The sequence below is a fragment of the Dama dama genome, chromosome 1 (genome assembly GCF_033118175.1).
Source record: "Dama dama isolate Ldn47 chromosome 1, ASM3311817v1, whole genome shotgun sequence".
Classification (NCBI taxonomy): domain Eukaryota; kingdom Metazoa; phylum Chordata; class Mammalia; order Artiodactyla; family Cervidae; genus Dama; species Dama dama.
In genome coordinates this window covers 54191004-54208885 of record NC_083681.1, presented here as the reverse complement: position 1 = coordinate 54208885, position 17882 = coordinate 54191004, and the positions used below count along the sequence as shown (strand labels likewise).

The following is a 17882-nucleotide window of genomic DNA, read 5'->3' as shown; positions in this document are numbered from 1 at the left end:
GGGACGACAGTCGGCCTAAGGACCAGGCTGAGCATGGAGAGGGATCAGGGAGGCCGCATATTTATAGGGAAGTTTGTGGAAGTGATAAGGGAAATGTTAATCAGGTGGGATGTTTTGGGTATTCTTTAGTTGAGATAGCATTTGTAGTTGGGCAGGGGGTGATAAGTCTTCTGGGCAGGTGTAGGGGGCAGAAGGTTTCTGGACAGGGGGTGATAAGGTCCAGATAGATACAACTGACCTGGAGCATCAGGGCGGGACCTAAAGTTCTGTTTTGTTTTCTCCGAAGTTAGATGATTCAGCAAGGGCCTTTGAGACTGTTGTTTTCTTTTCTAGGCCCACAGACTCCTTCAACCTCAATGGAAGTGGGTTACCTTTTTTCAGGCAAGGAGGGGCAACAATCAGCCTAACGACCAGACTGAGCACAAAAAGGATCAGGGAGACATTATGAGGAATGAGCATATGAGGGTCGATTTTCCAAATTGACAGAGTAATGGAGGGCTGATTTTTGGTCTTAAGGGAACTTCAGAGACACTTGATTGTGAGTTCTGAGTCTTGAGTTGGGCCAGAGTAGGAAGTTAAGAGAGAGAAAGCAGCTCCAGTGTCTACTGTGAAGGAGGTCTTTTTCTGGCCTCTACCCCATCTACCCTAAGTTCCGAGGTCATGTCTAGGAAATAGGCCAGGGGGCTGGAACCTGGGCCCTGTCATTGGAACAACTTTCGTAGGGTTGGGCTGGGGTTTTGGGGAGAAGTGGGGATCTCTCCAGGGGTGCCAAGGCATCCCTGTGGACATTCCACTCTCCAGGTCTGGGAGGTGGGGACCTCCCCAGGGGTCCCAGGGCATCCCTGGGGACAGTCCATCTTCCAGTGTCCCCACTGACCACAGGTTGGGCATGATTTTGTGGGGGCCACAGGTTCGGGCATGCCTTTGCCCAGTGTCCCAACTGGTTGCATCGGAAGCAGGGTCCAGGGTGGGGGGGAGGGTTTCTTAAGTCCCCGTCTGGTATGACTTGGGCCAGGCTGCTCTCTTCCTTTAATTGCTGCCACCAGAAAGGCATATTTAGTTTTTCTTTCATGGTCTTTTTCTCTCTTAGCCTCCTCCTCTCTATTATTGAACACCTTGAAGGCTACTTCTCGAAGGTCTCTTTGGGGTGGTCTCAAGGCCCTTCTCTAGTTGTGGAAGCTTGTGTCTAATGTCAGGGGCGGACTGGCTGATGAATTGAACATGAAGGTAGAGTAACCCAGCAGGGGTGGAGATATATAGGTTGGTATACTTCAGGACTACCTCTGTGAGGCTGGATTTTCGTCTGCCCCTTGGGTGATTTCTCTGACTTTACCATAATTAACATGGATATGAATATTTTTCTGCATTCCTTCTAGAATGCAGGTAATCATGTGATTGAGTCTCCTTATACCAGGCTGGTAAGTCCAGTGGGGATCTAACTGAGGTACCACCTCATCAGTAATTGGGCTATCCTTGTCTTGTTTAGGTAAGTGATCGGCATGGGCTTTTGCCACTTGCCAGATATGGTTTTTTTCATCTGGGGTAAGAGTGGCATTTAGGATATAATAGACATCACCCCATGTGAGGTTATAGGCTTGGGAGAGTCTCAGGAATTCTTTTCTGTATCTGGTAGGATTTTCAGAAAATGATCCTAACTTTTCTTCTAACATTGAGAGGGAGGGAGAGTGAGAGAGAGAGAGAGAGTGAGATGAGTGCTTCACCCTCTCCTGGGTTTCGGCACTAAGAATATAAGGTATAGTTTCAGCTGAGGCAGAAGAGGAGAGACGACCTCAATGGAAGTAGGTTACTTTTATTCAAGCAAGGAGGCGCGACAGGTGGCCTTATGACCAGGCTGAGCACAAGAGGGATCAGGGAGGCTTCATGTTAAAGCAAGGTTTGTGGAAGCGATAAGGGAAAGTCAGGCCGGATGTTTTGGGTATTCCTTAGTTGAGATATCATTTGTAGTTCGGCAGGGGGTGATAAGTCTCTGGCAGATGTATGGGGTGGAAGGTGTCTGGACACAGGGTGATAAGTCCCAGATAGAGACACCCTGCCTGGAGCATCAGGGCAGGACCTAAAGTTCGGTTTTGTTTTCTCTGAAGTTAGATGATTCAGCAAGGGCCTTTAAGACTGTTGTTTTCTTTTCTAGGCCCAAAGACTCCAGCTCTGGTTATCTCCCTTAGGGAGATCATTATGTATATTACTACAATAACAAGAAGCAGCAAGTTAAAGAAGTAGATTCAGCATAAATTCAAAATTAACCCTTTCAGTTTACAGGATCATGAGAGTGAGACCACAATACTGCTGAAAGTCCTCCCAGGTATGAAACATCTGCAGAGTTTCTAGGAAAATCTCTTCTGCCCTGGCTTGCTTGTATTTTCCCCAGATATTTAAAGACAGGAGAATAGCTCTTTACTATGCCCCAAACTCCATTCACCCAGATTCTTTGGGTCTCAGAGGTAATGCAACCTTTCAGCAATATGCCCTTTGAGACTTAATCCCTTTACTCACAAAATCTTCCTTCTAGAATTTTCTCTGGGTATTTGGGCCTGAGACAGTGCATCTATCACTAATATACAATCTTCATTGTCAATGGATTGAGATTCTCCCTGCCAAAATAGGATCTGCATTTGTCTCTGCAGTCTTCCCTCCAAACTACAATCCTTGCCAATCTCCAGTTGAACCCAGAGCCCTCTCCTGAATACCCGTGCATCAGGGCGAGCCTGATGAAGCCCTTGTGGTTCCTCAGCACCAGCTTGTAGGCTCCAGGCCTGGCATTCAGTGACTCCTGGACGCCCCCAACAATGATGGACAGCAGGTTGCCGCCTCCTTTCCTGCTCAGGATGTGAGCAGCACTCTCCTTATCCAATGAGACCAGCCGTGGGGAGAGAGGAAGGTGGTCACGTACAGTGTGAAGGGCAAGCATGGTTCAGGAGTATGTTGCCTGGGCTCTACCCCACTCTCCAGCGGGGAGTTCCCTGTTGGCAGGGAACTCCCTTTTCCCAATTCTCCCACCGAGCTCATCACTAAGCACAGAGCTATGGGAAATGCTTCTTTGGGTCTCATCTCCTTGTCTACTACACATTCACTTGAAAGAAGTACAGAACAATTGGCCACCTTCATTAAAACCCTTCCTCATGACTTCAACCCTCATCATCCTGGGATAGAAAGAGTGGCAGGACTCACCCCCTGACATGATGTAATCCCTATAGACAGGGGCCCAGAAACACCAGTGCAGCATCAGATGTGAGCGGATGCCTGGGAAAGCTGAGGAGAAGCCCGCGACCTCCGTGTACAGGGTGGCAAAAGTTCCAGTGACGAGGACCCCATGAGAGTGGAAGCCAGCGAGGTAGCTCCAGGAAGGGTCCAGGTCGGCAGTCTAGACCAGCTGAAGAAACAGCAACCTGGTATTCAGGGCTGCACCTTGTTTCACTGTTGGTCCACCTGCTGATTTTCTGTGTGGACCTCTTCTGTGTCCCCTGAGCCCAAGTGCTATAAACCCCCATGTGAGTGTCCTGAGATTAGATAAAGCCTATCTGAGGATCCTTGTCCCCAGGGCAGGCCTGGAGCAGAGGAGATGCTCTGGGAGACAGAGGAAGAGGGAGAGAACAGACCCATGAATGGATGAAGCTGATACAGCCCACCAGGGAAGGCAGGCCCCCTGCCCAAGGCAGAGGTGGGACTCCTGGGAGGGTGACAGGGGCCAAGCCCCTGTCCTACATGAAGGGAGACCCTGTCCCAGGCAGAGCCCACCCAGAATGAAGGAGCCAGTGCAGGAGGGAGTGAGCATCTCTCCAAGGACTGTGGCAGCTGGAGTTCTGTCCCGGGTGGAGGGCTGGACCCCTGAGTCACTGTGACTCAGTGTAAGAGACCCCAGGGTGCTGAAGGTAGGGGCTGGGAGGAGGGGCATGAAGTCTCTAGTGATGCCCACAGGTGTGGGTGGAGAGGGGCCAGGGAGCTGTTGTGCCAAGTCTGTAGGACTTCCTGATATGAGGTCACAGCCTGTCCACAGCACTTCTTCCCCTGCTCAGTCCTTGGTCTGTGTAGACACTGTTGTTCCTGTATAATGATATCTTACACAGAGACCCAGCTCCTGGACAGATCTTCAGCATGAGGGGGAAGCAGTTGTCCTTGGGAATATCCTGATTTTCCACCATTAGCTTTTAGGAAGTCCATAGGGTGCATTTAGAAAACTTCAGTGCTCAGAAGTAGACTCCTACTTTTGCTAGAAACTCTATCACTAGGTAGTAGCTCATAGAGTCACAGTGCAAATGCTTGTGATGTGGAGTAGACCCTGCAGAGTTGTTCAAACAAGGAATGTTGCTTGCCTGCCTTCAAGCCAGCAGCCACTATAGCTCCTGCAGACAATGGGCCTTCAAAGGAACCCAAGATGGAGGAAAACAGGTTATTGGTCACAGACAGCAAGGATGCACATCAAAGGAAGAATTGCAATGAGCCCAGCTTTTTATCTCCCCATGTGTAGAAAAACATGAAAATCATTAATTGGAGATGTCTGCTTTTTGACTGGCAGTAATCTTATGAAGTTTAACTACATGTTTTTGTTTTTCATTCCCTCCTCAAAATCCCATAAGTCCTGACTCATCCCATTTTACCTTCTAGAACACCTCCTCAGAGATTCCTGAGAGGCTATCTCCTGCCTACAGTACTCAGCAATGTGTCAGAACAAAACCCCTGATAGCTTTTAGGTTGTGTACTTATTTTCAGTAGACAGCAGAGACTCCCTGGCCCCCTATTCACTGCCATCCTAAGATCCCTGCAGGGCCTGATCTGTAAAGGTTTGTGGATGTCTTGAAGTTCTCCTGGGAGGTGACAAGAGTCCAGAATCTGTGAGCCGCAGCACCTTGGGGCAGGATACATTCTGAGAGCTCTCTGTTCTGATTCTAACCTCAGAGCTAATGCACACACTTTAAAATCAATAAAAGACCTTGCTTTATGTCCTTGATCACACTTTCTTTCCTCTTAGGGTATCACTATCATCATCTGATAAAGTGTCAGCTAGATGCTCTCAGAAAATCTTGTTTTCATTACAGATTCCTTCACCCCACTGTAAAATCTATAAATTCCTTACAGATTTGCACCTATAAGATACATAATTGTTCTGCATTTCATGGCCTATGGGGTTCCTCAAATCCTGTTTTGTTTTTTTTTTTTCATCAAGCCCCCATAGTGGCCTCACTCTCCAACCTCACTGAAGTTGGAGAACTGTAGCCAGACAGAAGTTGACTCTTCCACTGACCACAGAGTGGTAGAAACCTGCCTCCTGTCTCCCAGCCCAATATTCTGCACACTGCACACAGGGTCACACTTCTCCATAGACTCATGGGGACTATGGTCCTGACCACTCCCTAGCCAGCCCCACACTCACTGAGATGGGGAAATAGTCCTTCGTGCACTACCATATGACCCAGCATTTTATGAAAGCACTCTGCCTGCCCTGCTGCCATGGCATGTCTCGATCCAGGTACCACCAGATCACATACAGGATACTGATCATCCAGAATCTTATGAACAGGAGGCCAATGAAAACTACATAGCAGATAATGTCTGGGAAGGGAAGCAGAAACCTTCAGTGGTAAGAGATATGAAGGAATGAGCTATCCTCATCTACTCAGCACTAGCAGCACTGTCCAGTCCAGCCCTCACCCCAGAAGGAAGAGATCAGCTTCCCAAGGCTTCATGGAGGAGCGAATGCAGGCAACACCACCAGCCTGGATTTGAAACAAGTTGGCCTAATTTCAAACTCGCATTTTCCCACTGCACCAGATTGCTTACTCACTTATGTCTTCCCCCTCCACCTCCCTCTCTGTCTGTATTCACCAGGTGCTCAATAAATGCCTGATGGAGTTGTGACAGGATGAACTCTTTCTGGTATCCATTCTTTAGAACCCCAGAGAAAAGCTATTCTTTCTACCCAGACCATTTCCTGTCTACCTCCAGCCCATCCTTCCATAGATAAATCCCACCACACTCCCCCTTTAGTTAAAGTTCCCCCATGACTTCCTATAACTTTGAGACTCAACTCAAGCAGCTCAGCCTGAGCTCAAGCTCCCCACTGGTGGCCCAAAACCTCTCTTGTTCCAGGCTCACTCACCACATGCACCTCATGTTCCGGCTACACTAAGTGGCTCAGTTGTTACAACTCCCTGAGCTCTAGCTTTTGCTGAGCTCTTTCCGTTGCTGCCAGGCCCTGTCCTGCTGAAGGAAGGAGGGAGGAAGAGGACACCTCATGCCTGGCCTGTTCATCAGGACTGCAGCAGGGCTAGAGACAGCCCCAGTGAGCAATTCCTCCCAGACTTGATTCTGAGTCCCTTTCACAGACTAATCCCTGCTTTGACTCTGGGTCAGGTGGTCTGAGGGTCTGTCTTTAATCTGATGCCAATGGAGCTCACCATTAGAGAATATTGTATCCTCTCCATTCTATTCCCTCCACTCAACACCCTGTGCTTATACTCTTAAAGAAGTTCATCCTCCACCTGTAGTCTATTTGAAAGTAGGGTAAACCGGGCCTGTCATTTATAGCCGACTCCTGGAGAAGGGGCCTTTGACCCAGTCTGAATAGTGCATGTGTGGGTGTTAAGTTGCTTCAGTTGTGTCTGACTCTGCAGCCGTGTGGGCTATAGTCAGCCAGGCTCCTCTGTCCATGGGATTCTCCAGACAAGAATACTGGAATGAGTTGCCATGCCCTCCTCTAGGGTATGTTCCCAACCCAGGGATCAAACCCACATCTCTTATGGCTCCTGAATTGCAGGTAGATTCTTATAGCTGAGTGACTGGGGAAGCCCAGTCTGAATAGTTGTAAAATGCATAAGCCAAAGTAGGTTAGGGCTCACAGAGGCCCAGTTTCTACAGAGCACCTACAACATGCCAGGGGCTTGGTACAGCTGTGAATAACAGACGAATTCCTGCCTGCGTGGTGTTGAATTCAGGGTTGTGTTTGGGGCACTTTGCTTTGTCATTTCAATTTTTATGGTGGTAATATATCTTTAACAAAATACTTGTCATCAAAATGACTCTTGGGTATTTTAGTATTGTTTTAAAGTTTCCTTCGAGTATAGTTCATTTACAATGTTGTGTTAGTTTCAGGTGCATAGAGAGGTAAATCTGTTATACAAATACGTATATCCACTCTGATTTGTTTCTTAATTCTTTTCCTATATAGATCTTTAGAGAGCACTTAGTAGAGATCCCTGTGCTATACAGCAGGTTCTTATTGTCAGCTATTGTATATCAATTCAGTTCAGTTCAGTGGCTCAGTCATGTCCGATTCTTTGCGACCCCATAAACCACAGCATGCCAGGCCTCCCTGTCCATCACCAACTCCCAGAGTCCACCCAAATCCATGTCCATTGAGTCGATGATACCACCCAACCACCCCATCCTCTGTCGTCCCCTTCTCCTCCTGCCCTCAATCTTTCCCAACATCAGGGTCTTTTCCAATGAGTCAGCTCTTCGCATCAGGTGGCCAAAGTATATACAATAGTGTTATTTGCCCATCCAAATCTCCCAATTTATCCTTCTCCCTTAGCCCCTGGTAACTGTAAGTTTTTGTTTTCTACTTCTGTTTTGTAAATAAGTACATTAGTACCACCTTTTTTCGATTGTGCATATACGCGACATCATGTGATATTTGTCTTTCTTTGACTATCTTCACTCAGTTTGACAATATCATGGTCCATACATGTTACTAAAAATGGCATTAATTTGTTCCTTTTTTATAACTGAGTAATATTCCATTATCATAATACCACATCTTCTATATCCATTACTCTAATGGATATTTAGGTGGCTTCCATGTCGTAGCTATTGAAAATGTGCTGTTATGAACATTGGGGTGCTTGTATCTTTTCAAATTATGGGCTCATGAGAGAGGCCTTATGGAGAACAGTGTGGAGATTCCTTGTAAAACTAAACTAGAGCAACCATAGGACCCAGCAATCCCACTACTGGGCATATACTCGAAATGATTTTTGAAAGACATTTTGGCAGCATTAAATTAATTCACACTGTGGTGTAACTATACCAGCCTGTATCTCAGAACTCTTTTCATCTTCCTAAACTGAACCTCTGTACTCACCAAACAGAAACTACCATCCAGGTCGAGAGAATAAAACCAAGGTGTTAGTAGCAGTTACTTGTAGGGTAGGATTTGGTGGAAGTCTTTCAGTTTCAGAACACACATTTTGTTTGGATGTGTTAAAATAGCATGTATTTGTTTTTTAGTCAGAAATAAAAAAATTAAAAATACTGGCATTTCCACTTGATCAAATAGAACTCAGTTCAGTTCAGTTCAGTCGCTCAGTCGTGTCCGACTCTGCGACCCCATGAATCGCAGCATGCCAGGCCTCCCTGTCCATCACCAACTCCCGGAGTTTACTCAAACTCATGCCCATCGAGTCAGTGATGCCATCCAGCCATCTCATCCGCTCTTGTCCCCTTCTCTTCTGGCCACCAATCCCTCCCAGCATCAGGGTCTTTTCCAATGAATCAACTCTTCAAATGAGGTGGCCAAAGTACTGGAGTTTCAGCTTCAGCATCAGTCCTTCCAATGAACACCCAGGACTGATCTCCTTTAGGATAGACTGGTTGGATCTCCTTGCAGTCCAAGGGACTCTCAAGAGTCTTTTCCAACACCACAGTTCAAAAGCACCAATTTTTCGGTGCTCAGCTTTCTTCACAGTCCAACTCTCACATCCATACATGACCACTGGAAAACCATAGCCTTGATTAGACAGACCTTTGTTGGCAAAGTAATGTCTCTGCTTTTGAATATGCTATCTAGGTTGGTCATAACTTTCCTTCCAAGGAGTAAGCGTCTTTTAATTTCATGGCTGTAATCACCATGTGCAGTGATTTTGGAGCCCAAAAAAATAAAGTCTGACACTGTTTCCACTCTTTCCCCATCTATTTCCCATGAAGTGATGGGACCAGATGCCATGATCTTAGTTTTCTGAATGTTGAGCTTTAAGCCAACTTTTTCATTCTCCTCTTTCACTTTCATCAACAGGCTCTTTAGTTCCTCTTCACTTTTTGCCATAAGGGTGGTGTCATCTGCATATCTGAGGTTATTGATATTTCTCCCGGCAATCTTGATTCCAGCTTGTGCTTCTTAGCCCAGCGTTTCTCATGATGTACTCTGCATATAAGTTAAATAAGCAGGGTGACAACATACAACCTCGATGTACTCCTTTTCCTATTTGGAACCAGTCTGTTGTTCCATGTCCAGTTCTAACTGTTGCTTCCAGACCTGATACAGGTTTCTCGAGAGGCAGAACATGTGGTCTGGTATTCCCATCTCTTTCAGAATTTTCCACAGTTTATTGTGATCCACACAGTCGAAGGCTTTCGTGTAGTCAATAAAGCAGAAATAGATGTTTTTCTGGAACTCTCTTGCTTTTTCAATGATCCAGAGGATGTTGGCAATTTGATCTCTGGTTCCTCTGCTTTTTCTAAAACCAGCTTGGACATCTGGAAGTTCACGGTTCACATATTGCTGAAGCCTGGCTTGGAGAATTTTGAGCATTACTTTACTAGCGTGTGAGATGAGTGCAATTGTGTCGTAGTTTGAGCATTCTTTGGGATTGCCTTTCTTAGGGATTGGAATGAAAACTGACTTTTTCAGTCCTGTGCCCACTGCTGAGTTATCCAAATTTGCTGGCATATTGAGTGCAGCACTTTCACAGCATCATCTTTCAGGATTTGAAATAGCTCAACTGGAATTTTATCACATCCACTAGCTTTGTTCGTAGTTATGCCACGCCGGCTTCGACAGACCATGCGAAAAAGCGCTGGCTATGACAGACTAGTTTAAATAGAACAAGTCACATTTAAACATCTTCCTCAGTCTGGGCTCACACTTTAGCTACTGTCAGCAGGCTAAATCTTAACTTGGGTGTATTTCTCAGTTCCTGAAGAAAGGAAACCCCTTCTTGCCCCTCATAACACCAAGAAGGAAAAAATGTAATATTTCACTTTACTACCAGAGAAGATATCCAGATTGGATAAACTCACATAGAAAACTAGTAGGATGAGTGGTGGCTTCAACTCTATATCATGTCCATATTATGCCTCCAACATTTATTCATTCAACAAACATTTATCAACATCAACTCTTCTAGGAGATGGAGATGCAGATGAGAACAAGACCAACTATTTGAAAGAAGCTTACCTTCTGCGTGAGTTTGTGAATTATAGAGAAGAGGAAAGAAACAGATTAAACAAGTAACCCACTGGAAAGTGTTTTTTCTGGGACCTGAGTCTTCAGTGAGAGGCCACTCTTCAGGGACCTTCCTGGCCACTTCTTCATCCCTCCCTAATCACCTGCTCTGTGTCCAGCATGAACCAGCTGTCCACTACCTTTGCAGTGTTCACTGACCCCCTGGAAACCCTTACTTTCATGACAGCCTGTGCATTCTGCCCTGTAGACTCATCTCCTACTATCATTGGAGAAGAGCCCCTCCTCTCCAACCACTGCCAGTCTCACTTGACCAGAAGTAAGTAATCCTTTTTGAATTGTAAATCTTTCAGACATTTGGGCTCAAGAGGAGTATATTGCATAGGCACACATTATTTAAAATGCAAGCATTTAAAATGTAAAAACCATTCTTCACTCACGGTCTGTACAAATACAGAAACAATCAGGGGGCTGATTTTGGCCCATGAGTCTACAAGTTGACCCCCTTTGTAGTTTGTGACCTTGTAATCAAGCAGGACCTATGCGGCCCTCCTGGGAAAGATCCCTCATGTCCTCTGCCTGCCTCTTATTTGTAGAAAATCTTCAGCTTCCTAAGCCTTCACCAAATTTCAAAAATAAAATTATAAAGAGAAATTATAAACACAGAAAGAAAGGAAAACAGTCAAGCAAGAAAAAGAAGCAAGAGTTTAACATTTCCACAAATTCAAAGACTTTTAGTTTCTTCCTGAGAGCCAAAGATAATATTGACACTCATCTTTGAGAGGTTTTGCAGATACTGAACCCCCAGCAGGTGGACGAAGCTGCTCACCAGCCCATAGACCTCAGATAAGGGGAAACCAAAGGTTGATGACGGTGGCTCCAAGTTACCTCACCACCAAGTAATCAGACAATTCTCTAGGAGCTGACCATGCATCCAGTATCTCTACCTTACCCAGTCTCTAGACACCGTTCCCTGGTAACCAAAGGAGTTTCAGGCATTTTGAGCCTTAGTTCCCTGGACTCCTTCCTTGGCCCCTGCAATAAAGCCTGCAGTTTGTTTCACCACAAGCCACTGTCAGTTAGGGGCTTTACTGTGTTCCCACAAGCAGACCCAAATCTGACTTGCTAACAATTGCTCCCCATCATCTGTCTCCTCCAACACCCCAACACAGAAGATCTCTAAATTACAGCTTGTACCCACAGATTGGACCTTGTCACTCCTGTACCTAAAGCCCTCCTGGGGATCCCCTTTGCCCTTGAGATAAGGGACAAGGTACAACCTACTGTTCCTGGTATCAGAGGGTCCAGATGCCTTTTCTCAGCTGCCCTCCTTCTAGCTCCAGACCCAAGGTTACTTGCCTCTCTGTCCTCCTCTGGACACTCCCAGGGACCAGGCTGGGCTGAGGTGAGCATGACAGTCAGACACGCACTTCTATTGGCAAAGTTCCCCCAAGACCATGTGAGCAAGATGTCCCTCACCCCAGGTGATCCCCAGGCACTGAGCTGAGCATCCACCTTAGGACCTGTATCTTTCCCCATCAATGCACCATGTGCACCTGAAGTGGCAGGTGCCCATGGCCTCCCAAATCCATCTCAGCTTTCCTTATGCAGGGCCAAGTAAGAGATCAATTGCATGACTGTGAAGGTCTGCAGCCTGCGTTCCAGTGGCACAAAAAAAGGTGCAAACTCCACCATGTTGATTCCTTTGCTTCCTTGGAGGCTTCTCTGAGCTCCAGTGTGGTCTGACACCTGCTGGTTTTTGTTGCTGCCCGAGATTGCTAAGCATTTGTGGGGGCTGGAGTGTTTTTGTGGCATGTTCAGCCAGCCCTAGAATCTCATTGCACCTACCCTGGCAGAGGCCAGTATTCTAGGTGAAATCTTTTAACTCACCTGACCTGGATTAACTTATTACAGAGATAGAGAAGTGCAATGGACTCTTCAGGCAATACATTATCTACCAGATCACCTTTGCTCAAGTTTTGCCCATTACTTGGCAAGTGAAGCAGCAAGTATAGGGCAATCTTGCCCTCTCCCCAGCTACTCACCTACTTGGTTAAGTGATAGTCTCCTTTCACCTACCAGGTTCATGGCTCCCCTTTACAAATAAGAAGTACCAGCTGCCATATGAATATCTCAGGCCCCACCATCTCCTCCATCTCCTGCCCTTTTCCTCAGTTTGCCTGGACAGCACAACTCATGGAAGAGCTGTCTGATTTCCACACCCTCCCCTGCCTTCTGTCCTCCTCTAGACTTCAGATGCCACTGTTCCATGGAACTGCCCTTGACAACTTCACCAGTGGTTTCCAAACTGCTAAATCTAGTGGTCATTTCTCAGCTCTGGTCTTGAACTTTCAGCAGCCTCAGTCACAGCTGTTCCCTCCCTCTTCTTGAAGTCACTTGGTCTGTGGACACCACACTGTCCTGGTTTCCCTCCTGCCCCTCTGGCTGCCCTTGGATCTCCATGGTGGTTCTTACCCTTCATCAGAATAAGTGTTTCAGGACCCCTCTGTCCCCTCAGTCCTTGGAACACTCTTCACTCTACACTCTCTCCCATAGAGACCGATTCCAGGCTCATGGCCTTGGAGTCTGTCTACAGGAAGAACACTTCCAAACTGTATCTCTAGCCCTGACCTCCCTCTTTGCTCCAGACTTGACTATGTAGGTGGGTACTTGACTACCTCCCTCACAGCCTGCTTGGCACCTCCATCACAGCCTGTCTAAAACTGAACTTGACTTCCCCTCACCTGCCCATGCTACAGTCTCCACATAGCCACAGAGCTTTCCAAAGTGGTCACACAGGGAATATCTCGGTAGTCCAGTGCTTAGGACTCTGCCTTTCATGGTTGATCGCCTAGGTGTCTTGGAAATTTCACTGAGGTTACAGTGCTTTCCTAATGGAGGTGAGTATTCTTGAAAATATTTACAACTCAGTTGAATATCATTTCATCACAAGTTCATGCTCTACTCTTTTGTGATTTAAATGTCTCTTGCAATGGAAAGCTGCTTTCCACCACCACAGCCAGCCACTTTGATGGACTCCGATGACAACATTCTCTCTGGTCCTTGTCCCTGTGCCCATATTCCTCCCACAGACTCATAAGCCAGAGGGACTGCTGGGTATGTGATTGCAGAAGCTAAAGAGCAGTAGTGTCAGGCTTTTGCACAAAACTGTAGTACCCATGTAGACTCTGCATGGAATATATGCAGTGTCCACAGATACATCTCTTCTCTGGCTCTCTGTGTAGTGAGACATCTTATTTGCTGGTGTGTAGAATGATATCAGGTCAAGGTATTGATTTCTATTTCCTCATCACAAATGGTGAACATGCAAATGTTCATATAAATGGTGAACATTCATTGCATTTCCTCCTATTGGAAAATTTATGAGGAAGGAAGACAGTGGAATTGTGCAGAGAGCAAAGGTGAACCGAAGTGGTCCATCAGAATGGTCCTGATTTGGGCTAAAGTGACCGAGGCTGACATCCCACCTGGATTTGTCTCAGGATCAGCTGACCCTGTGCAGGCAGCTCTGCAACTGGGACCACCCCTCTTTCTTGAAGGTACATCTGGGAGGCATTTTCCAGGGTCCTCCCTCAAGGCAGATTGGAAGAGACCTGATGAGAGATGAGGCCAGTCCTGCGTTGGTCGCTTGCCAGCTGTGTGACTTCAGACACTTCCCTTCCCAGAGCCCCTCATCCTACCAGGTATCAGGGTCTAAGATGATGGCCCCGACCGACCCATGTACAGTGCTCAGCAGTCCACCAGGGATTCTGTGTCCCTCACCTCACAACAACCTTTACAGGCCAACAACCAGGCAGCATCACTCGTCATGGGGCAGTACTGCTCCTGTGTGGTCTGAGGACCTGCCCTGCCCACGAGCTGCCTGTTGCTGGTTCCTGACCAGGTAAGTACAGAGATGAAGAGTAACTGCTTAGAAACCATAGAGAAATGTGGTACAGTAGTTCTATGTGTATTGAAACTAATAATTAAAAACTGGATTTAAATGGCTTGCCTTTGTTTTCTTCATTTCTTGGGTAAATTATATTGTAGTTTCAAATGGATGGGTTTCCCGGGTGGCTCTGTGGTAAAGAATCCGCCTGCCAATACAGAAGACACGGGATCGACGCTAGGTTGGGAAGATCCCCTGGATAAGGAAATAGCAACCGAGTTCAGTAGTTTTGCCTGGGAAATGCCATAGACAGATGAGGATGGTGGGCCATAATTTGTGGGATCACAAATAGTTAGACACAAGTTAGCGCCAAAACAACAACTAAAACAAAAATTAAAAATAGTTTAGTCCATGGTAGATTAGAAAAAAGAAATAATACAAAAATCTGGACCTTTAACATAAGATATTGAGGTAATAGTTCCCACTAATCTAGGTAATTCGAACAAGAATTTCTAACATTTTATACACCTTTTCAGGGAGATGTCCCTTTTAATTCTTCATCGTTAATATTTAATGATAAAACCAGGGTTTGATGCTATTCTTGTTCTATTCAGGGCCCCTCATAAAATAGCTGAGAGAAGGGAACTTCTTGCCCATCTGGTTCTATTCATTCTCTCACTAGGGATGTAACTTGACAGACATGGCACAAGTTCAACTTGTAGAAGAAAGAAACATTCAGGTTAGTTCTCTGGTTAGGGAATGAGAGAAAGATATGGAGTCTAAGAAAATTCCATACCTAGTTGGTGCTTGACACAAACTGGCTCAGGTATTTTAAAGCCATTTCCAAGCATTTATAAACAGAAAGGATGAGGAAGAGCTGGCATTGATTGGACCCTCAGTTATGGATGAATCATTTATAGGTGAAGATGGGAGAGAATAACTATTGTGAGGGGACATGCAGCCAGCAGATAGTGTCATGTAGATGGGAGTGTGTACCTAGCTGACGCCACTGGTGTTTTCAATATACAGTTTTCCAAAGATTGAGAACACAGTAGGCAAGGTGAGAGCAGGACTCCTGGGCAGACAAGTTTCATAATGGGACCAGGATTCTAAAAATGTCTTTAACTTCTGATATGAACCTCATCTGTATGTGGAGGTCACTGTTAGTTACACTGAGATACTGCATGTGTAGCATCCACCCAGAGCCCAGCACATAGTAGGCGCTCACTAGCAAGTTGCTCAGGTAGCTGACTCTGCCCTACTGTGGGGTCACTAAGACAGAGGCTTAGTCCTTCCTGAGGCATCCACTGCCCTTCTATCTGGTCCATGACTCACTCCAGCTCAAGCACCTCTGAGGCCTCCTGGGGATGAATTCCTAACCCTTGAACTGGAGAGTAGTGCTACAAACAGCAGGCAGTAATTCTCAGGGACCCTGTCTGAACTGTCCACTCACATCTCCATAGAAGTTTGCTGCACACAGGCCCAAACCTTGACCTCCTGTTTCTTGACCTTGACACTTAGACCAAGTCTCAACCACATGTGCTCTGATAGCTCCCTCCTCACTGACTTTGCTCTCAAAACTTCCACCTCCGACTTCTCCCATTTCCTTACCCTAGAAAAGTCCATTCCACATGAGAGGTGAGGCTTGGCCAGTCCACATGGTTGCTCACAGACCCCTTGTCAACTGACATTTCATTATCAACCAGGAGTGTCACCAGAATAGACCCCAGCAGGTACATTTTCCCCTGTGGGTAGTGATGCCTTAGAACTTGTTCCAGGTCACCAGCTGCCTGATTTCAGGAGGAGACTCCAGCTCTGCCCAACCCTGAGGGCCTCTGAGTCTCCACCTGACAGCTCCTGTGCTCCATGGACTGTCTGAGTCAGCCTGTGTGTTGGTGGGAGATCTTCCTCTGAGGGCAAGTCCCTTCGGGCAGGCTGGGGACACAGAGGGCTGTCAGGTAGCAGGCGCTGTGTAGTATTGAACCCTTGTTGTGCAGCTCCTGGCTCTCTGTATCCATGGGGATGCCGACTGCATAACAAACATCCCATGATCAGTGCTCAACACATTAAAGCACATCTTTGTTCACATAATAGCCAGTGCGGATAAAACTATTGCAGTTCCTCACTAGGCAGCACTCTCCGAGTTCACGCTCTCTGCTTCCTTTTCGTGCAACTCAAGTTGTGGTGAATGAGGGGATCTCCTTCCCTCTGGCCCTGCCAGTCTCTCTCCATCCCCCACCCCCCATCCAGGTGCCCTAAGTCTGATTGTCACCTTGTATTGCATCCCAACCAGGCCTGCAATCCCAAATGTGATTCCTACCTCTGACCTGTGCTCACAACTTTGCCCCACATAGGGCTCTGCTGTGTGGACATCTCAGCCTTGTCCTCCAGGCAGACTGCCTCCAGCAGCATGCATAGCATTGGAGTTGCCTAGTCTCGTCTCTGAGGGCTCATGGGCTATCTCTGTGGTAATGATGGCAAGATGCCTCCAGTGATGTCACCTCCAGGTGTCGTATCCTCCTATGGAGTGTAAATTGGACTTAGGGACTCGAATCCAACTGAGACAATAAGGTAGAATTGATGCCAAGTACCTCAGAGGTTAGGTAGTAGAAGGTGTCTGCTGCTTTCTAACTCTCACTTTCTCACCTTCTGTCTCCTTTGTGACTGGCTTGCTCTGGAGAAGTCTGATGAGTGGCAACTACCAGGTAATTGACAAGCCCACAAGCAAGGCTCTGAAGTCTTCTGCCAGAAGCTTTGTGAGTGAGCTTGAGAGTGGGTCCTCCAGCCCAAATCAAGGCTCTTGTTCCCCCCACACTGGAACACGTTGGCTTCCTCCTCATGAATGAACTGAGTGGGTAGCCTCAGTTGCTCCCAGTGCCCAGGGTACATAATTGACCACTCATCCATTAATGCTCATGGCCAGTCACCCCAATCGATCCCACAAATTGATTCACTGACTGTGATCAGGAAAGTGAGTTGGGAGGGAAGGGGATTGGGATTGAGGGGGGGTGTGGAGCTGATGTGACAAAGGAGGTGAAATTCATTGACCAATTTCAGGAGACAAGGTGACCAAGGAAAGAGATCAGCAGGTCGCAGAACACAGTAGGTGAGGGAGCAGGAGCTCATAGAAGAACCACCCAGCTACCCAGAAAAGTGAAGGCATAGTAACTCCATGCTGCCTTCAAACACTAAGGTCTGCAGTGGTTTATTACCCAAGAATGGAAAATTGCACTGGGCAGAAATCTATCTCCTTGGAAAATCGTGCCTTGCCTTCATGGTCGTGCCCACCTGCCACCTCTTCAGTCTTTCCTGGTGGAAACCATCATGCCCTATCTCAAACCTATTACTCTTGATTCCCTCTTCTCTTGGGAACCTACAGCACCCACTTGACCAGGTCAGAACAGGCTATCATGAGATGCTGGGTATGTATACAACCTGACTTATAATCATACCTGCCCACCAACATTCCCTTCTGGTTCTGATGGTAAACAACCCACCAGTGTGTGGAGACCTGAGTTCAATCCCTAGGTTGGTAAGATCCCTTAGGGAAGGAACAGCTACCCACCCCAGTATTCTGGTCTGAGGAGTTCATGGACAGAGGAGTCTGGCCGGCTGTAGTCATTGGAGGGGGGGTCACAATGAGTTGGACAGGACTTAGAGACTTTCACTTTCCCACCATTCCTCACAGGATGTAGAATGGTTAATTATTTTATTAAATCCATTCCACTCCTAACATTCAAGGTGCACATTGTAATGCTTTTTTCTCTGAGAACAAAAGTGAGGTTTGGAAAGGATGTGACT

The 17882-nt window shown here is 46.7% G+C and overlaps 1 pseudogene; it reads right to left on the bottom strand.

Annotated features, from left to right (window-relative positions):
- Positions 1 to 403: 403 nt before the first annotated feature.
- On the bottom strand, positions 404 to 11887 carry LOC133060542 (2-acylglycerol O-acyltransferase 2-like; annotated as a pseudogene).
- Positions 11888 to 17882: the final 5995 nt, after the last annotated feature.